At 40.0% G+C, this 22,779-nt stretch overlaps 1 pseudogene across 1 annotated transcript in view; it reads right to left on the reverse strand.

The window, feature by feature from the left end:
* Window positions 1-9,765, reverse strand: part of LOC105516890 — a 29,859-nt pseudogene extending 20,094 nt beyond the window's left edge. Inside the window, exons 1-3 of the transcript XR_001002571.1 lie at window positions 9,719-9,765; window positions 2,859-3,021; window positions 113-276 (exon numbers count right to left, since the gene is read on the reverse strand). The product of XR_001002571.1 is annotated as a lysozyme-like protein 1 (transcript). The remainder of the gene's footprint in view (window positions 1-112; window positions 277-2,858; window positions 3,022-9,718) is intronic.
* Between the last annotated feature and the right edge of the window lie 13,014 nt (window positions 9,766-22,779).

Consider the following 22,779-nt stretch of genomic DNA (forward strand, 5'->3'; position numbering starts at 1 on the left):
GGTGAGGGCGGAGCATGGTTAGCTGGGAAGACACAGCAGGGAGTGTGGCCAGGACTTCAACATCTCAGGGGAGAGGCCAAGGACAGAGAGAGGAAGAAAGAAAGAATCTCACAGTTTCCAAGGCTGAAGCCCCAGTAGTTGTCCAGGCCAGCCCTCGAGAATATTTTTGCCAGTTTGCAGCGCGTGTAGATTTTGGACTCAGCGCCTGTGACCAGGCAGCCAATGAGGGTCAGAATACCCGCAGCCTTCATCCTCAAAGCCTGCTGGAGACAGAACCTGCCAAAGAGCGGAGACCGAGTCAGACGATCTTGATTCGGGAACTTTGAAACCCAGCGGTGGTGACTGTGCACAGCCCTGCCTAGATGCTGCCTGTCACTTTGGTCATTCGGAGCCACCATCAGGCAAAACCGGCCACTCTACAGTCCAGGGAAGGAAAACGACTGAAGGCTGTTTCCTTAGTGCTTTTCCATACAGTAACTTTCAGGTCAATGCTGTGTTCTCAGGGTTAAGCAAGCAAAAAAATTAACACTTCTTAATACACATCCAGGTGAAAACCACAGGGGGCATTTTCAGGATTTCTATTTTAACATATGAATAAAGAATAGACTACAAGGGTGAAACATTCCCTATACTGCTGACCCTGGAACAACATAGGTTTGAACTGCGTGGGTCCATTTATACCTGAAGTTTCTTCTGCCTCTGCCACCCCTGAGACAGCAAGACCAACCCCTCCCCCTCCTCCTCCTCCTCCTCCACCTCAGCCTGCTCAGTGTGAAGACAACCAGGGTGAAGGCCTTTATGATGATCCACTTCCACTTAACAAATAGTAAATACATCTTCTCTTCCTTATGATTTGCTTAATAACATTTCATTTCTCTAGCTTCCTTTATTGGAAGAATCCAGTCTAGAAGACAGAGAACATACAAAATATGTGTTTATTGGCGTTTATGTTATCAATAAGGCTTCCAGTCAGCAGTAGGCTATGAAGCCGTTAAGTTACTGGGGAGTAAAAAATTACATGCAGATTTTCAACTGAGCAGGCGTTGGCGTCCCTGACCGCTACATTTGTTCAAGGGTCAACTGGATGTGTAGAAAGAGACACCCCATTTCACGCAGAGATGATGCCTGTGTGGAAAACTTTAAGATTTATTGTTCAGGGTTTATCGAAGGGTGAAGATTAAGCACCTACTCTTTCCTTTTCTTTTTTGATTCAGTTCCAAAAGTGGGAGTGTTGCTTCCAAAGTATCAGTGCTTTTTTTTTTTTTTTTTTTTTTTTTTTGAGATGGAGTCTCTTGCTCCGTCACCCAGGCTGGAGTGCAGTGGTGCCATCTTGGCTCACTACAAACTCTCCCTCCCAGGTTCAAGTGATTCTCCTGCCTCAGCCTCCTGAGTAGCTGGGATTACAGGTGTGTGCCACCTCGCCTGCCTAATTTTTGTATTTTTAATACAGATGAGGTTTCATATTGTTGGTCAGGCTGGTCTCGAACTCCTGACCTCGTGATCTGCCCACCTTGGGCTCCCAAAGTGCTGGGATAACATGTGAGCCACCATGCTCAGCCCAAAGTACCAGTGTTTTATCTTAGATGGCAAATGCATTGCTTTGCTAGGCTTCACCACCAGCGCTCTGGGGGGCCTCCTAAAAGTCTGGCGCCTGACTGGGGAGCAAGAGGGATAGATGACGATGCCTCACGAAAGGAGGAAAGCACCTGGGGGAGCAGAGGGGCAATAAAGAGGCCCCCAGGGAAGCATCTGAAATGGGAGTAGGATCAAGAGAGCTGTCTCCTGCTGCCTACTGATTTTCCACAATCTCCTCCCCTCTTGAAATAATGTCTTCCCCAAATACAGCAGCCTTGCTGGGATGGGGTGAAGTGAAATTTCTGACACCTGCTCGGGATCCTGAACTTGATGTTCATCCATATGTTCATCCCGTGTCATTTTCTGCACTTGCCTAGAAACTTCTTCAGTCATTAGTTTCTCTCCCTGGGGCTGGATTGAAAGGCTGGGCCCAAAACAGGGATAAGTAGTCATCAGCAAGGCCACCGCACCAAGTAACAAGTGCGGCTTTAAGGTGACTAAGCAATAAGGTAAGGAACGGCATTGCATGAGGGGTATGTACATTACAAACATGAATAGCAAGGGTGGGCAAACCAGGCCCGCTTTTGTATGTAAACTTTGATTGAAACATAGCTACACCCATTTGGTAATATATCTTTAGTGGCTGATTTCCAACTACAGTGGCAGAGTTGAGTAATTGTGTTAGAGGCTGCATAGACCACAAAGCTTAACATATTATTATCTGGCTCTTTTCAGAGAAAGCATGCCAGTCTGTGGTGTACAGCACTGTGCTAAGCTGTGAGGGACAGACAAACAAAGTTTAAGATGCAGAGCTAAGGCCAGGCATGGTGGTTGATACCTGTAATCTAAGCACTTTGGGAGGCTGAGGCAGGCAGATTGCTTGAAACCAGGAGTTTGAGACCAGCCTGGCCAACAAAGGTAGACTCTGTCTCTACAAAATATACAAAAATTAGCCAGGCATGGTAGTGTGCGCCTGTGGTTCTAGCTACTTGGGAGGCTGAGGTGGAAGGATCACTTGAGGCTGGGAGGTTGAGGCTATAATGAACCATGATTGTGACACTGCACTCCAGCCTGGGCAGCAGAATGAGAGACTCTGTCTAAAAAAAAAAGATGCAAATAAAGTTGGTTTCCATCCCCTACCTTAGAATTTTACTGATTTCAAACAAGTGAAAAGAAAACCTGCAGCATTTATAACCCCAAGCATCATGTTCCACATCCTTCAAGAACCTGCCATTGCTGGTTCTCAGGGACAAGTGGCTTCATAAGAGTAATTCAGGTCTTACTGAAAAGGCAGATTCCCGGTGCCTGCCCCAGAGGCCGATTTCTCAGGTGAGTCTGCGGAAGAAACACTGCTCCACTTACTCAGTCGGTGACTGGCAGCTCAGGTGAGCATCCTGTATCCCCTGAAGCCATGTCTGATTCTCACAAGGCGCAAGTAATCCTTTCCTAGCTCAAGAACTATTCTTTAGAATGTCAGAGAAAGAAAAATTCTTAATCCTTTGTTTCTCACCACCTAGAGATGCTAGAATTCTACTTCTTGGGACTAAAAGCTGTATCATCCTGCATGCTTGTGTTCTGAGGCAGGTGATAACTGTGTTCTGGGGCCTCAATACCTCTTGTTTTTCTCTTTTCCCCTCAATAAACCTCCTCACTACATAACTTGGCCAGGGCCTCCCGTCCAACTGACAGTTCTTCTTTAAGGCAACAGTCTGCAAACTTTATCACAAATTTCATTAATAAAGGAAGTTAAGCTTGTATCCTCTTTAGATGGACTTTACATTATAAATCATACTTCTGTACCTCTGTACTAATATGCTACGTAAATTATCAACATACACAAAACTAAAATTTGAAAATTAATGACATAGAGGTGAAATTAACATTAAAAACTTATTAACAGCACATTTCTTTGCTATAGTCAAATTATTATTAATAAAATATTTTTGTAATAACATGATTTTATTATTTTTGAAAAATTTGGTTTAACACTTTGTGAATCAGTAACTAAAGAGCTGTTTTCAAAGTCTATTTATTTCAATGTTCAAATTTAGTGACACGTTTAAAATGAATTCTCATTGGAATATGTAGATCTAAGTAGAAGTTTATTGTTGGCTGCACCTAACTAATCGTTATATTTTCTTAAATTCCATCTGCCAATAATGCAAAGGTTTTGTTGAAATCTATTTTTAAATTCATGTAGTATTACATTGTGCACATACAACATAACATAGCCAACTTCATATTGATGCACACTTATTTTATACTTTTATTATAAACATATTGCAGCCAGTAATTTTGCACATATGTCAGTTGTACCTTTGCAAGAATATCTTGCTGGATCAAAGGGTATAATTTTGTAATTTTGCTAGATATTTGCCAAATTGCCTTTCACATGGGCTTGTATCAGGAAGATAGCACACTGTGTTATCAAATGTTTCAATATTTGTCAATATTAGAGATGAAACATAATTCAGCAGAGTTTAATTTCAACTTTTGTTATTTCAAGCTTCTTGAGGGTCTTTTTTGTTTATCCTCAGAAGCCTTTTGTGAGCCTTTTCTTGTGAACTGTCTATAATATGAGAAAATGTATAGATTATTCCCTCAAACCTCTTTTTCAAAATGTTTTGAAATAGGGATTGTACAATCAGTGAGAAAATAGAGATGGATTGTCTTTTCCTTTTTCAAAAATGCTTGTTTAGCAAGTTTTCAGATACAATGTAAATATACAAAAGTCATTTACAGTCTTGTATACTAGGAATATAAAATAAGAATTTGAAATAAAAAAACATTTACAATAGTACACAAACACAAATGAAGTACTTAAATTTAAACCTAACCAAATATGTGCAGGATGTGTATGCTGACAACTATAAGACAGATGAAAAATTAATGAAGACCTGATTAAATTAAAAATATACACCATATTCATGAATTTGGTGAGTCAATATTATTAAGATTTAATCTATAGATTTAATGGAATCCCATTTAAAGTCCCAGAAAATTGTTTAGAAAAGATCAATAAGAGGATCCTAAAACTTATGTGAAAAGGCAAAGGGACTAGAATAGGCAAAACCATTCAAAAGAAGAACAAAATTAAAGGACTCATATTACTTGAATTTAGAACTTAATATAAAGCTGTAGTACTCAAGATAGAATGATATTGGTGGAAAGATAGACACATAGAACAGTGAAACAAAATAGAGAGCCTAGAAATAGTGCTGCACATATGTAGTCAACTAACTTTTTATAAAGATGCAAATTAAATTCAATGGAAAGATGATGTTCCATTCAACAAATGATACTAAAATAAGACTGTCTATGTGCAAAACAACAAAAATAACAACAAAAATAAAGCAAGGCATAAAGTATAGAAGAATACATGCCTTGTATCTCAAATAAAATTCATTCAAGATGGATCAAAAGCTAAATGTAAAAAGTGAAACAATGAAATTCTTTAAGTAAACATAAAAAAATCTGCAGGACCTTGGGTTTGGCAGTGAAATTTTAGATATAACATCAAAAGCACAATCCGTGGAAGGATGAAAAAAATAATTAGTTGGACTTGATCAAAATTTAAAACTTTTGCTCTTCGAAAGACACTTAGGGGAATGAAAAGATTAGCTACAGATTGGAAGGAATATTTACAAATCAATGTCTGATGAAAGCCTTGTATTCAGAATATGCAAAAGACTCTTAAAATTCAACTATAAGCAAGCATATGACCCAATTAAACAAATGGGCAAATGATTTAAGCAGATACTTCAGAGAAGATATACAAATGACAAATAGGCATATGAAAAGATGATCAATATCATTGTCACCAGGGAAGTGTAAATTAAAACCACAATTAGATATCACTTCTCACTAATTAGAATTGCTAAAATCAATTAGATAACACCAAATGATGAATACACAGAACCGTAAGAACTCCGATTTATCACTAGTGGAAATGCAAAGTGGTATAGTCACTTTGGAAAACAGTTAGTCAGTTTCTCATAAAATTAAATGTAGACTTATCATATAAACCGACAATCACACTCCTATGTATTTATTCAAGTGAATAAAAAACTTACACTCACACAAAAGCAAGCTAACCCATGTTTATAGCAGCTTTATTCATAATCACTGAAAACTGGAAGCAACAAAGATGACCTTTAGCAGGCAAATATATTTAAAAACTGTGATCTATCCATACAATGGAATACTATTCAGCAATGAAAGGAATGAGCTATTTGATTCCTGCAACAATGTGGATGAATCTTAAATGCGTTTTGCTAAGTAAAAGAAGCCAGACCCAAAAGATTACGTATTATATATAAAAATTTATGGGGATGGAAAACAGTTTAGTGATTGTCAAGGGTTAGAGGAGAAATTGACTACAAAAGAACCACACACATTCTATTTTATTTTAGGTCATTGGAACTGTTCTCTATGATACTAAGGTAGTGGATACACGGCTTCATGAATTTGTCAAAACCTATAGACCCATACACCACAACGGGGGAAGTTTGTTGTATGTAAACTTGAAAAAATCATCCAGGATGTTGGGGAATACCAGGATAGAATTTAGTCTGTGACGAAAAGACCTAACTATTACAAACGTATGACATAACCTTACTGAAGGCATGGGAAAAGAGATGCGGATCCAGGTAACTTTAGAAAACAGTGTTTTGACTGAATATTTAAAGTCTAAAGACAAAACAGTCTGTACATAAACACTGTACTCCAGTTGGTGAATTCACTTCTCACTGGGGTGTTAGCAATTCTGAAACTACATGTAAACTAGCATTAAACAAATGAGGAAAAAATTGCAGATAATGGGAGCCAGATTTCACACTGTCAGAGAGAGAAGTTAAAAATAAGCAAAAGAAAAAGACTAGAATTGAACTCTGTGACACTGGATTAGAGTCGGAGACATGAATATAAATCTGTCCATCTACCTAGAAACGGTGGCACTCCAGTAGCTATGAGCATTCTCAACACACAGACTTGCTTCTAATACCATTTCATTCTCCAGTAAAAAACGAAACCAGGACTCCTTAGAAAATAAGCTAATTTCAGGACTGAGTCAGGGAAAATGCAAAATGAGCTTAGAGTATGTTGTTGGTGCCAGAGAATAAGGAAATGCTGAGGGTGGGGGAGGCACACGTCTAAGGGACACAGGAACTAAACTGAGAAAAACCCCGATGGCCTAAACTGGGACAATCGCACAGCAAAATAAATAATGATCGCACTGGATTCTAACACACAGAATAAAATAAATATATATGAGGACATACTGATATAAATAAATGACTGAATAAATAAATATCTGAGGACAAGAAACAAGTCTGTCTCACAGAAGAATTCTAAGTAATCTATGTAGATAATCCCCCTCCAGGAAATGGAGCTTAATTCTCTCCCTTTGAGTAGGGGCTGGACTGACTGACTTGCTTCCCATAGAGAGAATACAGAAAGGGGAAAATGGGGACTTTCTGATGAAGAAACCCAGCGGACTCTGTCTTAGCCAAGTGATCCAGGTTAACCTCACCAGGGATGAGTCATGGTAGGTCCCCCCGATAGGACGGGACGAGAAGGGCACTTCACCTCTGTGGTTTTCTTTCCCCCAAATCCATAACCCCACTTGAATCATGAGAAAACAGTAATAAAACCCCAAAGGATGGACATCCACAAAATACCTGACCGCTACTCCTCAAGTATGTCAAAGTCAAGAAAAGCAAGGCTGAGAAAACGCTAGACTGGAAGAGACTAAGGAAGTATGAGAGCTAAAAACAATGCAGTGTCCTGGATTGGATCCTGGGATAGAAAAAGGACAATATTAGAAAAATGAGTGAAAGCTGCATAAAGCCTGTAGTTAATGCATTACACCAATGTTAATTTCTTGGTCTTGACAGACGTGCTGTGGACGTGTAAGATGTTCATGTTAGGGAAGCTGGGAAAAGGATATGTGGGACTCTGGACTCTGCACGACTTTTCTATCAATCTAAAATGATTTCAAAATAAGTTAAAAAATCTGTGAGCTAACATACTGTTGATAGCCACTCATCACAGAAAAGGTGAGCAGATTTGAATTGCTTGATTATTATAAAATAAAAGTGACTAATCTCTACAGTGGCCAATGATTGTAACTGCGTTGCCAGTGAGAAACCCAGCACACATGTGCCACAAAAGGTTTTCAAAGTCGCTCCTCTTCTCATGATCAATTGTTGTGAAGGTTCTATTATTTAAAGGTCTCATGTTAATCAAATTAACTGTATTAATTTCACTCTACAGATACAGTCTCATCCTACTTATTTTTGTATAAAATAGGACCGCACTGGTGATATCCTGTGCCGTCTAAATGACCACATATTGCAGTAAACTGAAAGGAGCAAATGGATACATTATTCTCCATCTTCTTATCTGGGGGCCACAGAAAGTAAGATGGAGACACAAGAGCCAAACAACACAGGGGTAAAGACTCAAGCTCCTAAGCTGACTTACACATTTACCTGCATGGAGTCACCAGCCACAAAGCTGAGACCATGCAGAAACACGAAGCAAATCAAACATAGACTTGGTCAGCTCAGTGGTGATGATGGCAGCAGAGGTCTTAAATGTGTGCAGGGTTTTTATTTATTTATTTTAAAATTTGTGGTAAAATAGACATTACATAAAATGTACTGTTTTAACCATTTTAAAGTATACAATGAGAGTCATTAAGTACATTCACAGCACGCATCCATCCGTTCTCTCTGGTTCCATAACTTTTTCATCTCCCCAAAAGGAAGCTCTGTTCCCATTAATTCACTTCCCATTTCCTCTTTTCCCAGTCCTGGTACCCACTGATCTGTGTTCTGTCCCTGTGGACTTACCTGTTCTGGATATTTCCTATAACAGGGTCTACAATGTTTTTACCAGTGTTTTTCAAAGTGTAGTTCTCACCACCAGCCTGGGAACCTCACCTGAAAAATGTGTTAAAATAAAATTTTCTTGATCTCAGACTAGGTCTGCAGAATCAGAATTAAGGGTGTGGTGGCCTCTAGGAATCTGAGATTTGACATACTCCCCAGGTGATCCTAATGCCCTCTAAAGTGTGAGAATATCTGAAATAGCTAGTCCTCTCCATCTTCTATTAACCTTGACATTGTGGATGGCCACTTTCCTGTGGGCTCAGCTGGCCAACTTGACAAATGAATTTACGATTGGGAATTAATCACTGAGGTTGACTCAATGTGTAACTTTTCCCAAGAGAATGGCAGTATGAATTGAGACATCTTCAAAATACTGTGGTTTTCTTTCCCCAAAACCTGTTTTCAGACTGTGAAAACTTTAGTTCTTCTGAGACTAAAGGCCCCATGAAGTTGCCTTAGGATGGATGCCCCTGTTCCCGAAGTTCCACACCAGGAGGTATGAGCCACCCTGGGAATGGACAGACCCACTCCTGTTGCCAGGGCATCCAACTTGCTCTGCAGCTCTACGTTTTGTGGTGTAGGGGAAGTGGAAGGATCTTGAATATTTGGGCTCCGAATAAGACTTGGTTTCAAATCTGTTTAAAAACAAAAAAACACCCCCTTAACCCAAATCAATGAACTCCTACTAGTCAGATTTCTGACACTGTTATAGACCAGTGAGGGAGTCATTATGCCATTAGGGTGACAGATAGGGCTGAGTCTAAGACTACTCTAGGGAACTTTGGAGACTGTAGCACATGGCTCTAAGTTTCAAGGGTGCCCACAGGTATTGCATCTCTAAGTCAAGTGCACTGGGTAAGTTTCCTGATATAACTAAGATTGTACCACCAGGATTAATACAGCAATAGAATGTGTTATAAACACAGAGATAATTTACAGGAAATCAAACTTCATTGCCAAGTTGTAAGCCTCGGCCCATCCCACTGTATATATTCCGCTACCACCTCCACTATTTTAGACTTGTACAATAGACACTACCATTGCTGGTTAAGCTTATTTCAAAAAGTCAAACACAAAAGAAGCACCAACTATATCACAGGAAAGAGTTGGCCTTTGCTCTCTAGATGTTTCTAAAAGTGATCAAACAGGTTGGATTACTCCAGTGGTCATTTGAGACCCATCCATATACCTTGACATCATACTATGTCAATACTATACTCTTTCTTAGACTTTTGTAGGGTCCCAATTACGAATTTGGTGGGTAGCAGCTGGCCACTGGAACTGCAAAGTAGTCCATCCTCACAAAAGGATGTGCACCTTGACCACAACCCTAGGTAACCATCTAGAGTTCTTTGAAATGATAAGCAAAAAGGATAATTTTTTTTTTTTAAGGCTGGACACTGTGGCTCATGCCTACAGCTCCAGAGCTTTAAAAGGTCAAGGTAGGAAGATAACTGTAGGCCAGTAGTTCAAGATTAGCCTGGGTAGCGTAGTGAGACCTTGTCTCTGCCAAAAAAAAAAAAAAATTGAGAAATTAGCTGAGCATAGTTGCATGCACCTGTAGTCCCAGCTACTCAGGAGGCCAAGGCCAGAGTGTCTCTTGAGCCCAGAACTTCGAGGTTATAGTAAACTACAATTGTGCCACTGCACTCCAGCCTAGGTGACAGACAGATGTGGTAGATGATTCCCTGTTTCAAAAAAAATTTCTTTTTAATACGGTTTATAGTTTTGTATCATGTATGTTGTTCAACAGTTTCCATTGTCATGCATAGAAAAGGAACATTTTCATGGGTAGACGAATCTAGAAGGTTAAGAATGCAAGCTCTCACATCAGATTTTTAGGATATTAACTTGTGCCGTGCCAATGACCAATTGTTACCATAAAAACTGTTGGAATAGTTCCTGGCACATGACAAGAGCTCAACATATATGGTTATTATGATCATTAGTAGAGATATCACTACTATGAATGTTATTGTTACCCCACCCCCAATGGTGAAAAAAAAAATGAAGCCTTAGACAGAAGTATCAGGTAGGTTTGAGTTATTTTGGTGAAGAAATGTGAGGCTCTTCAGCATAAAGATTAATTCATCAATAAGTTCTAGGGGTATTTTCTATTAAGGGTAGGAGTTCTTAGTCCAAGGCATCAGGTAATCTGAAAAACCTGTAAATTTATGCTAAGTGGGAGTATTCATGTTCATTTTTCTGGGGACACACTCTAAATGTGACCAAATTCTCAAAGGAATGTGGGACTTCCACAATGTTAATAACTGCTACTTTCGAGCCTGCTAAGTTAAACAGCTTTTCTGCAGGCTGTTTCGCCTGGAGGCAGGTGGATGCATATGACATGAATCCTTCAGCATCTTCCATGCCACACTCATCTTGCACTGGGTCTTTTAAAAATTATTTCAATTCCTTGACATTTTCGGCATTTGCCAAATGCTTGCAGAAATTTTCCAGGATCCCAAACACTCCAAAATCCTTTAGGCACACACAGTTCGGGACAGTAGGATAACATGCATTACTCCATGAAACACAAATTCACTACCTTTGTGGTACTCCAGGAATTTCTTGAGTTATTGGTGCTCTAACCCTTGGAGAATCTCTCCTGCTATGAGTGTGTCTGTATGTGAGTGTGTATGTATTTGTGTGTGTGTGTATGTGTGAACATTCAGTCCTATGTCCAATGCATTTTGCTACTTTTTTCCTACAAATGCCCACTCATTGGTAAACCTCTTTTCTTTGCCAACATCTTTACAGATCTTTCCCATTTTTATTCTCATATGTCAGCATGTCATGTTATAGCCATTTCCAATTTTTTAAGTCCAAGATAAATGCAGAAAGAACTTGCACTGTGGCTGAACTCTCCTTAACGTCTTCAAAGGAAAATGTCTGTGTGGCATGATTTTTTCCATCATTTAATCCAACTATGCACTCCCAGAATAAGAAAAATCAGAAACCCAGCAGGCTTACAACTGCGGGCTCCTGTCAATGACAAAATGATTGTTACTTTGAGATGGATAAAAAGGGACAGGAGGCACCAACCCCACCACCTCCAGCCTTGAGCTCCTCCTCACACAGGAGGGTCCTGTCTCTGCTGGAATCCTGATTATGTTGCCATTATCAAGTGGGAAAGGTGTTTTATGAAATGATTCTAAGGATCTCAATTCCCTCTCTGTCATGTGTTTATTGTATCTGGGGTTTGCAGTAATTTGTAAGCATGTGTTGAAATTTCCAGTTCACATTGATCTCCCAATGCTGGCAGGCTCCAACGGTGAGCATGGAATCATTTGGTGACCTTTCAAATGTCTAATTTAGAATCAGGAGAAGCCACAATAATGAATCTAGATTCTTGAAGTTTATAAATTAAAGGTAATTATTTATAAACAAATAACAAAACCAAAAATGAGGTTTCTTTTTTTTAAAAAAACAGGAGGGAACCCCCCAAAATTGTTGTGGTCCAGTACCGTCCTTTACAGATAAAAAAAAAAAGCTGCGACCCAAGGAGTTACTTTTTTGCCTTTTTAATGTGTAGCACAAAGTTTGGCTCTGAGTTATACATTTGGTAAGTTCTTGTTGAGTCAATATTTGTGATCGAGTGTCTTGCTCTGAGAAAGAGAGTCCTAGTGCCAGGTACCCAGTCAGAGCTTAATGAATATTGAGTTAATAGGACATGGCTGCGGGAGCTCAGTCAACAAAGGAATGATAATAAACTATCATTTAATCCAGAGATACAACTGTCCACATAACCAGCTCATATCAGTGTAAAATGAAAACAAGAAGAGCAAAATTATTGCCATTGCCCAATATCCATCATTCAGATTACAGTTGATCCTTGAATAAAGGGGCCTCAAGTCTCACACAGCCAAAAATCCATGTATAACTTTTGAGTCTCCCTAAATGTAACAACTAATAGCCTACTGTTGCCTGGAAGCCTCACCGACTTCATAAATAGTTGATTCACACATATTTTGTAGGGTATATGTATTCTATTCTGTATCCTTATAATAAAAAAAGTTCGAGAAAAGAAAATGCTATTAAGAAAATCACACCTGGGTGTGGTGACTCACACCTGTAATCCCAGCACTTTGGGAGTCTGAGGTAGGCAGACTACTTCAGGCCAGGAGCTCAAGATCAGCCTGGGCAACAAAGTGAGACCGCATTGCTACAAAAATTAGCCAGGCATGATGGCTTGCACCTGAGGTCCCATCCACCTAAGAGGCTTGAGGTGGGAGGATCTCTTGAGCCCAGGAGGTCAAGACTGCAGTTAACTGTGATCACGCCACTGCACTCCAGCTTGGGTGACACAGTGAGACTCTGGAAAAAAAAAAAAAAGATAAAGAAAGAAAGAAAGAAAAAGAAAATCACAAGGAAAAGAAATATAGTTACTATTCATTAAGTGGACCATTGTAAATGTCTTCATCCTCGTTGTCTTCATGTTGAGTAAGATGAGGAGGAAGGGAAAAGGAGGGGTTGGTCTCGTTGTCTCAGTGATGGCAGAGGTGGAGGAGGTAGAAGGGGAAGCAGAAGAGGCAGGCATACTACATGCAACTTTTACTGAAAAAAAATTGAAGGCAAGTGGACCCACACAGTTCAAACCCTTGGTGTTCAAGGGTCAGCTGTAATTGAGAAGTGTTCTGCTCATGGTAGCTGATGTTGAGTAAAGGCATTCTGTCCCCCTTAGAAGTTGTCATTTTTTTCACAATCTCTGTAAAAAAAGGTATCTCAATCTACTTTAATCAGATCCCTTTGCCCCTCCCAAACCTCTGAGTGCTCAGAAGGCTGGTCCCCATTTATCTTCTACTCCAAGGGCAATGGGTCACCAGCCCCATTTAAGAAGGCACCCCCACCTCTCAAGCTCCCCATTTTATAATTACACCCCATATTTTACACAGCATAGAATTCTACACTTGTTGTACACATAGTCTTTTTAACAGGAGATAATGCTAATTGCAAATCTGGGTTTTCATGGCAGAGTTTCTGCCACTAATGAGGTTGCATGAGAAAAATCAAGGCTCCAGGGTTGAGTGGGAATTCTGCCTGCTAACCCAGATATGGTCATAATATTTGATATTAACTCAACCAAGCATTCCACAAGTATTAAAGACCTTGGGCACTTCCAGGGAGTTGCTATTCCTAATTTCATTTGGGGATTTGGGGAAACTCTCGCTCCTTTAGATTTTTCCTTTGGCTGGTAATCTGGTTTGTGGAGTATTTGAACCTCTTGTCTCTGGTTTCTGCGCAATGCATACCATAGTGTCTTCCCTAACCAGTGAGGAAAGACAGCACAGGAAGAGCCAAATTAGCCCATTTTGTTTTTTTAAGGCAGCTCTTGTGAAAGATTTCAAGGGAATGTTAGAATGATTGGCAAAAACGAAGTTCGGGGTTTCTGTGGATTTAAACTGGTTATGTCTCTCCTGAGCCCTGCTAGAAAGGATAATTAGATTAATTTAATTTTCAGTGTCAAGAGAGCAGCAGCTAGCTTTGAGATTATTATGGGCTCTTTTGGGAGATATTTACTTGGGCTGAGGGAGAATTTGGCCATTTATATTTCTGAGATGCTCTCCTTTGTAACTAATTGCACACAAAAGAGGAAATTGTGCTTTTATCTATTACAAAATTAGTACAACTTGCTTTTTTTCCCTTTAAAAAAATAGCGTGACATCTCCGCAAACCAACAGTTCTCACTTGTAATGAGTTTAGATGACTCAGGGGTTTTGCTCCCCCTTATTTCTTTGGAAATATGCAATGTCTATAATTATGCACATATATGTTCAGTATGAAACAAGGCTGGAAATATTTGGAAGTAAAGAATTTTGCAGTATTTAGAAAGCTTGAACCTTTTAAAATGTAAGAATGTTTTGAAATATTGAATTTACTTGGCTTAGAAAATCCAAGGACTACATCTGTATTTCACCTCCTCCATCTTCTGCAGTCCTGCCCCCTGGAGAGGAACCAGCCCATGCATGTGGATCTGCTGGAGAGTGAGGCTGGCACCAGGCTCTGTTTCCATAACCTCAGGGCAAGGTGAGGAAGAGAGCAGAGCCTCTGAATATGCCACAGAATGTGAAATGGAAAAATCTAACGCTGGCTTCACCCCTGTCCCTTAGGAAAATATGCATGCATAGAGCTTTGAGAGTCATCGCCCTGAGGGAATATTCCTTGCCTTGGAGACAAAGTCCAAGTGGTGACTTTATTTTTAAATGTCTAAAATAAATGCACGGAATCATCTGCAAGAAAGATGATTTGCATATAAATCTTTTGTTCATCTTCTTCACATGCATCATAGGCCCAAGCATTGCGTATCATAGGTGTGCAACAAAATTTTTTTTGAATTTTGCATTATTAAAGATTTGGAATACTATAAAATGTCTTGTTTTTCAGATTTTGCTAATAATTCCCCCAAAGTATGAATTTGAAGTGATTCTCTATCATACAGGTTTCTACTTTGGAGGAAGTGTATGTGAGTGTGGTTTGGTTTCATCTGAAGTCTAAGCGCTGTGGCATGTACCCAATATACCATAGTCTTGGGTTTATTATTTAATTCCCTGTTTGGAGACACAAGGACAAATGACTTGGTGTCAGGAATTATACTGAGAAACAATGTGATATTTTTATTTTAGGTTGTACCAACTTTTGTATTTGCGGGGAAAAAAATTCTATTAACTTTCTTTCATGATTGCCAGCGGTCATAAAAGAAATATCTTGGAAAGAACAGTATCTTTTGAGTTTTAAGAGCATCCAAGAGTCCAAGTAACAGACGGGAGCTTTGTTAGAACTAACTGCTTCCTTTCTCTCATAAAACTGCTGTCTACATCAATCTACGTTTATTTTTCTCCAGTGTTTCAATTTGCTTAATGGACTTCAGCTGAAGACTTTTCTCAATGTCCGAGGAAAGTAAAATCTAAGAAACCCCTAAGGACTTAGCCGTCATAGTTCAGCACTTTTTGGCTTATTTTGTCTGACTTTCATCTTTGCTGCTGCAGAAACAAGGGCTGAAGAGCACCCTGGACCTACTCTTGTAGCTATGAGCCTGGGAAGCCGTAAACTAGACAAGTTGTCAGAGGCATTTGAATCAGAGCAAACGCTATCTTGAATAGGAGCTAGGTAAAATGAGACTGAGACCAACTGGGCTGTATTCCCAGATCATTAGGCATTCTTAATCATAGGATGAGACAGGAGGTCAGCACAAGATACAGGTCATAAAGACCTCGCTGATAAAAACAGGTTGCAGTAAAGAAGCCAGCCAGGGCGTGGTGGCTTATGCCTGTAATCCCAACACCTTGGGGAGGCCAAAGCAAGTGGATCACTTGAGGTCAAGAGTTCAAGACTAGCCTGGCCAACATAGTGAAACCTCGTCTCTACTAAAAATACAAAAATTAGCTGGGCATGGTGACAGGCGCCTGTAATCTCAGCTACTCAGGAGGCTGAGGCAGGAGAATCGCTTGAACCAGGGAGGCGGAGGTTGCAGTGAGCAGAGATTGCGCCACTGTACTCCAGCCTGGGCGACAGAACGAGACTCCGTCTCAAAAAAAATAAAAAAGAAGCCAACCAAAACCAAAACCAAGATGGTGATGAGAGTGACCTCTGGTTGTCCTCATTGCTACACTCCCACCAGTGCCATGACAGTTTACAGATGCCACGACCATGTCAGGAAGTTACTCTATATGGTCTAAAAATGGGAGACATGAATAAGCCACCCCTTGTTCAACGTATCATCAAGAAGTAACCATAAAAATGGGCCACTGGCAGCCCTCGGGGCTGCTCTGTCTATGGAGTAGCCATTCTTTTATTCCTTTACTTTTTTTTTTTAACAAACTTGCTTTCACTTTACTCCAGGGACTCGCCCTGAATTCTTTCTTGCGTGAGATCCAAGAACCCTCTCTTGGGGTCTAGATATGGACCCCTTTCCTGTAACAAAGTCATGCCTCCCTTCTCTTCTTGGTAAAAGGAAAAATATTGTTTGTGAGGGGATCAGGGAAAGCTAAATCAAGAGAAGTGAGATGAACTGATGATGGAAAGTTTAGATGGCTAGGCCGAAGGTCGCTGAAGAACCTGACCTTCTAGAGCTTGGCCTTCAGGTCATCTTCATCAGAGAAAACTACCTAATTCACTAATTATCCAGATGATTGGCTTAGAAACCAGACCTGTTCAACCAATATTTCTGAGGCAGTGCCCAGGAATCCACATTTTCATCAAATCCTTCACTAGACATTAGAGAATCATTGGCTAAGCAACAGGGTGCTTTGGAAATTCATGAATTCAAAAAATTCTTTCATTTTAAACCTTTCCCCAGATGTTTTAACTGTGCCTTTTACAGTCAATGTATTTTCATAGGTGAGTGTAATCATGTTTCATTTATTTGTTGTGTTTAATTGGACTTCTTCCTGCTATCTTTTTTGAACCATGCTTTTTTTTTTTGCATATATTTTCCTACTTTCCTGACATCTGTTGAATTGGTTAAAAACATTTTTTTTTTGGCCAGGCACGGTGGCTTATGCCTGTAAATGCCAGCACTTTGGGAGGCTGAGGCAGGTGGATCACCTGAGGTCAGGAGTTCAAGACTGGCCTGCCCAACATGGCAAAACCCATCTCTACTAAAAATACAAAAATTAGCTGGGTGTCATGGTGCACACCTGTAATCCCAGCTACTAGGGAGGCTGAGGCAGGAGAATCGCTTGAACCTGGGAGGCAGCTGTTGCAGTGAGCCAAGATCACACCATTGCACTCCAGCCTGGGTGACAGAGCAAGACTCCATCTCAGAAAAAAAAAACTTTTTATTTAATTGTTCTTGTTTTGAATTTGCTTTTTTCTCTCCCTTAGGCTGGTTTGAATATTACAACTTGTATTCCTTCACTTTTTGGTGAAATTCAGTTTTAATATATATATTTTATTTTACATTTTCCTAATGATGTCTAAAGTTATCCAGTGCCTCTGTCTTTCTTCTGAACAACAAAGGCTCTGTTAGTCGGTTAGCATGCATTCCCTCCTCCTTTCCATCTTATCTCCCCATCTTCATGATATTTCTAGCTGGAATTTTAGATCTATCTCTATGAAGACAAAATATATTCAATCATTTAACATTTAAATATAGTAGTTAGCCATGTCAACATATTTTACCACTGTCTTTGTTACTGTTATTTAAAATAATTTAAAAATACTGTTCCAAAAGTCAGAAACAGTAGTCACCTTTCTAAGTTTTTAGGTGTTTGAAAATGACTTTATTTGGCTCTCAATTTAAATGAAATTTCATCCCAGTACAGACTGATGATTATTTTCTCCATGACTTTGAGGCTATTCCTCTACTGTCTTCTGGTATCTCTTGCTGGTGAGATGCCTACTTCCTATGCAAGCAGACCTCAAGACAGCCTCCACAAATCTCAACTCCTGGTGTGCAAGCTCTTAAATAATCACCTCCCTTTGAGTGTGGATTGTACCTGCGACTTTCTGCTAACCAATAGAATATGGCAAGAGTAATGGGATGCCATTCCTGTGATCACATTGTGTCACATAACACTGACTGATTGCAGACTGGCTCTGGAGTCTTGCTCTCCTTGCTGCTTTGAAGAGGCAAGCAGCCATTAGTCCTACAGTTGCAAGGAAGTGAATTCTGCCAACAACCTGAGTGGGCTTGGAAGCAGCAGATCCTTCCCCAATTGATCCTCCAGATGAGAACCCAGGCCAGGCTGACACCTCAATTGCTGCCTTACAGAGAACCCAGCTAAGCCATGTTCAAACTCCCGACCCACAGAAACAACGAGATAAGAAATGTGTGTTGATTAAGCTCTAAGCTTGTGGTAATTTTTTACATAGCACAGAAAACTAAGACAGTACTCTTAGTGTTACCAGTGTGTAGCGCATCTGTCATTTCTCCCTTATAACTTCTAAAGGTTGTTTCTTTTTCCTCGGTGTTCTACAATTTCACTACAAAATGTCTAGGTGTGGTTTTATTTCTTTTTTGTCCTGTCCACAGTTGGCATGCACTATATGTATGAACACTCTTTTTTTCCCCTTTAATTCAGGAAAATGTTAAGCCATTGCCTTCTCAAAAATGCCACTCCACCATACATGGAGAATATAGAGAATTCTCTATATTCTTTACTTCTGGAACTGCAATTAGGTCCATCAGAGAGGGTCTCAATCTGTTCTCTGTGTTTCCCGGTTTCTCTTTCACATTTTAGGTTTCTTTATCTGTCTGTGCTTCATTTTGGATCAATCAGTATATTACAGCTCTTTAATATTATGGCTATGACAAGTCTAGTATTTATTATCACTTCTATTTAGTTTTAAATTTCAGTTAATATATTATTGTTTGAGTGGTAGTACTTATCTTTTATAATCGTCCCTCTTCTGGATTCATATATTTGTTTGTTTGTTTCATAGTGTCTTGTTCTTGCTTTGGTTTTCAAGCTCACCTTGAAAAGGACGTGTGTGTGTGTGTGCTTACCTTAAGAAGGATTCGTGTGTGTATGTGTGCTCACCTTGAGAAGGATGTGTGTGTGTTTATGTGTGTGTGGTATGTTTTCTTTCCCTTTCCCCCTTATTAATACCTCTATGTAGATATCTTACAGTTGCCTCTATCCCACCAGGGTTCCCAGTTCAGAACCAGTTCTTCTCTTAGTGTGCCCTGTGGGATGTCAGAGCTCCTGCTCCTAAACCAGCAAGGGCCTGCTCACCTCCAAACTGTACAACTGTCTCTACTTCCTCCAACCACATCAGGCAGCAGCTCTGTGCAGTTTAAGGGCACAGCATGAAAGCTCCACTTGAACTGGGGAGGGCCACCTTAGAGCCTGGTTTCACACATGTTTCAATCTTGAATCCCAGTAGGAAGGCTTCAGTTCCCACTTATTGTGGTGTATTTTGTTCTGTTCATAACCCATGAGGTCACTAATCTTGGGGTTTTTTTTCTTTTTGTACAGTTATGATTTTAAAAATTAATTTACTTTAACCTGTTAATGCTACATGTTTGGAATGCAGGCAGAGGACTGGTGTGTAAAATCAGAGCACTCACTTTGTTTTCAATTCCAGGAATAACTATCGTTATATTTTCTGCTATCATATTTGGTTAGGATAGAATATTTCCATATTAATTACATATGTCATTGAGTCACTGTCTTAGTCTATTTGGACTGGTATGATGAAATAAACAACCAAGATTTACTTCTGACAGTTCTGGAATCTGGGTAGTCCAAGATGAGGCCATCAGCAGATTCAGTATGTGCTAAGGACCTGCTTTCTGGTTGATAGATGGCAACTTATTCTGTCCTCACATAATGAAAGGGGCAAGGCAACTGTCTTAGGTCTCTTTTACAAGGGCACCAATCCCATTCATAAAGGCTCTGTTTTCATGACCTGATCATCTCTCAAAGGCCCCACCTCCTAATACTATCACCTTAGGCATTAGGATTTTAACATATTAATTTAGGAGAGGACACAACATTTACACTACAGCACTGACCAAATTCTCTTTTGCTTTTGTTGCTAGAGGTATTATATGAAGAACACTTGAGGATTCACCTTCTTATGTTATAGGCACCCCTTGCCAAGTTAGTTTTATCTGAGTTTATCAACTACCTTAATAGGCAGATATGATATGGAATTATACTTGGCTTTAAAAAAAATTCAGCTTCAGAGGAAATAAACTTCAAAACAGTGCATACTGGTACTGAATGTGTTTCTGAAAAAAAAGTGATGAAAGCATTTTGAGATGTGGAAGCATTGTAGGACAGTAGTAAATGCGTGAGAAAGAGTGAGAGACAACTGGAAACCTAATTCTGGGGCCAAATGTGCCTGGATTTGAATCTCAGCTCCTTTCCTTCTTTTACAATCTCTTGGACTCTTGTAGAAAATGTGTCTCAGTTTTTTCATCTATAATATGAGGAAAATAGTAGAACCCCTATTACAGAGTTATTATGAGGGTCAAGTGAGTCAAACTGTGTGACGTGCTCAGATTTTTTTTTCCTCGCATGCAGTAACTGCTAAGCAAAGACCAGCCATTATTATTAGATCTGCAAAGACTACTGAATTGCCAGTTTTGAAGAAGACAATAAACATTTGATGTGTAGGAGACGAGGTACTGATTAAAAAGAATCAGCTTCTTTTTAATCCTTAATTTTGTATCAACTTGACTGGGCCATGTGGTGCCCAGATATTTGGTTAAACATTTTTCTGGGTGTGTTTGTAAGGATGCTTTTGAGAGTAACATTTCAATTGGTGGCTTGAATGAAGTGGATTGCTCTCCCTCATGTGGGTAGGCCTCATCCAGTCAATTGAAGATTTACATCGAATGAAAAGGCTGTAAGAGGAAACTCCTCCTGCCTTACTGCCTTGATCTGGGTCATCAGTCTTTTCCTGCCTTTAAACTCAAAACTGAAACATTGGCTTTCCTGGGCTGATGGAATGTGTGCCATCAGTACTCCAGGTTCTCAGGCCCGCAGAGTCCATCTGGAACTATACTGTCGGCTCTGCTAGGTCCCCAGGTTGCCAACTGCAGACCTTGGGACTTGCCAGTCCCCATAATCACATGAGCCAATTCCTTATGTTACTGTCTCTCTCTTTCTCCTCTCTACGTCTTTTCTCTCTCTCTGTCTATACATAAGTCCGTAGAAGTATACATCCTATTGGTTCTGCTTCTCTGGAGAACCTGACTGCTGCACTCTTTCTCTTTGAGCTGGGCTTTGCATGTATGCAAGTGAGTTGCAAGACTATGGCCTGCATTATTGTCTGTCTTGGTTTTTACACACACTAATGTTAAAAGATATGAACGTCAATATCTGTAGGCCAGATGAAATCCTCCTGCAGGTGTTGACTTCAAAACAATTACAAAGGGTTCATTTTGCTTGTAGTATATTCTTTAACGTCATCCTAATTTCAGAATTGAAGAATGAGGCAGTGCTGATCTGAGTCCTTGGGAAACCTGTTGGTTCTCATGCTAGACCTGCGGATCTCAGTTTCTGGACACAACGGGTTCTGGCCTGTCATTTTACAAATGCCATACGTTTGTAAAACCCTAAAAGTAAACCTTGGCTTTGAGGACATTAAGACATAAAATACAAAGACTGCTCAGGAATTGCCTCTGCCCCCAAGGGAATGGGGCTGTGCATTCGCCCCTTCCCAGACCTGGGTGCTGAGTCTTTAGGAAAATGTTGGAGCCAACAAATCCTTCTTCTACAGTAATCATTCAATTTTACAATATTTGTTCTTTCCAAAACACACTTGTGTTTCTTACTGACTATTTCATTTTTGTTTTACTTTACATCAGTGGTTCTTAACCTTTTAGGAGTTGTCTCCAAATATGATGAAAACCATAGCCCTAGAACAATGTATATTCACACATAAACACACAAGCTCACCTGGGGAGTTCACCCTCAAATTTCATGTGGACCAGCCTTAAGGATCCCCACACTCGATGGTGGTCAAAACACTTCTGACTTGGCAAACTCTCTTTCACTTTGCGTTTCCAAAGAAGCTGAAAGTGTTTTCCTGCCATACACTTCCCTGTCCCAGTGGACTATAAATGAGATTCTGAGGTGTCTGTTTCAATCTATGGAAAGTGTTTTCATAGCCAATTAAATACCAACCGAAGAAAGCCAGAAGTACATTTTATGAAACCAAAACGCATTTGTCATCTCGTTTCCCAAGGAACTACTTCACCAACTGGACCATAAATATGAGGAATTTAACACGTGTTCACAAGGATTCTACCATTTTAAAGAGAAACTCAGACTCCTTATAAATCCTATTACATCCCCATCAAAAACACATAAAAGGCTTAGTTCCGTGTCATTTCTTTTTCTTTCCTTTTTTTTTTTTTTTTTTGAGATGGAGTCTCGCTCCGTCCCCCAGGCTGGAGTGCAGTGGCGCGATTCTCGGCTCACTGCAAGCTCCGCCTCCTGGGTTCACTCCCTTCTCCTTCCTCAGCCTCCCCAGTAGCTGGGACTACAGGCGCCGGCAACCGCACTCGGCTAATTTTTTGTACTTTTAGTAGAGATGGGGTTTCACCGTGTTAGCCAGGATGGTCTCGATCTCCTGACCTCGTGATCCGCCTGTCTCAGCCTCCCAAAGTGCTGAGATTACAGGCTTGAGCCACCGCGCCCAGCCCTGTGTCATTTCTTTACTTTCCTTCAGATGGCATGATTTATTTTGTTAATATTTGATGTTCTCATATCAATATTGTCTTTGAAATGGGTAGACTTTGACGTATTTCCAGGAATATTGTTTTGCTAGAAGCATAAAGTCACTTCATCTGAGATATGTATTTTTTCTGAATGTTTCATAGCAATAAAACATTTCTGAAGGAACTAACTGTTTC

The sequence above is a fragment of the Colobus angolensis genome, unplaced genomic scaffold (genome assembly GCF_000951035.1).
Source record: "Colobus angolensis palliatus isolate OR3802 unplaced genomic scaffold, Cang.pa_1.0 Scaffold293, whole genome shotgun sequence".
NCBI lineage: Eukaryota > Metazoa > Chordata > Mammalia > Primates > Cercopithecidae > Colobus > Colobus angolensis.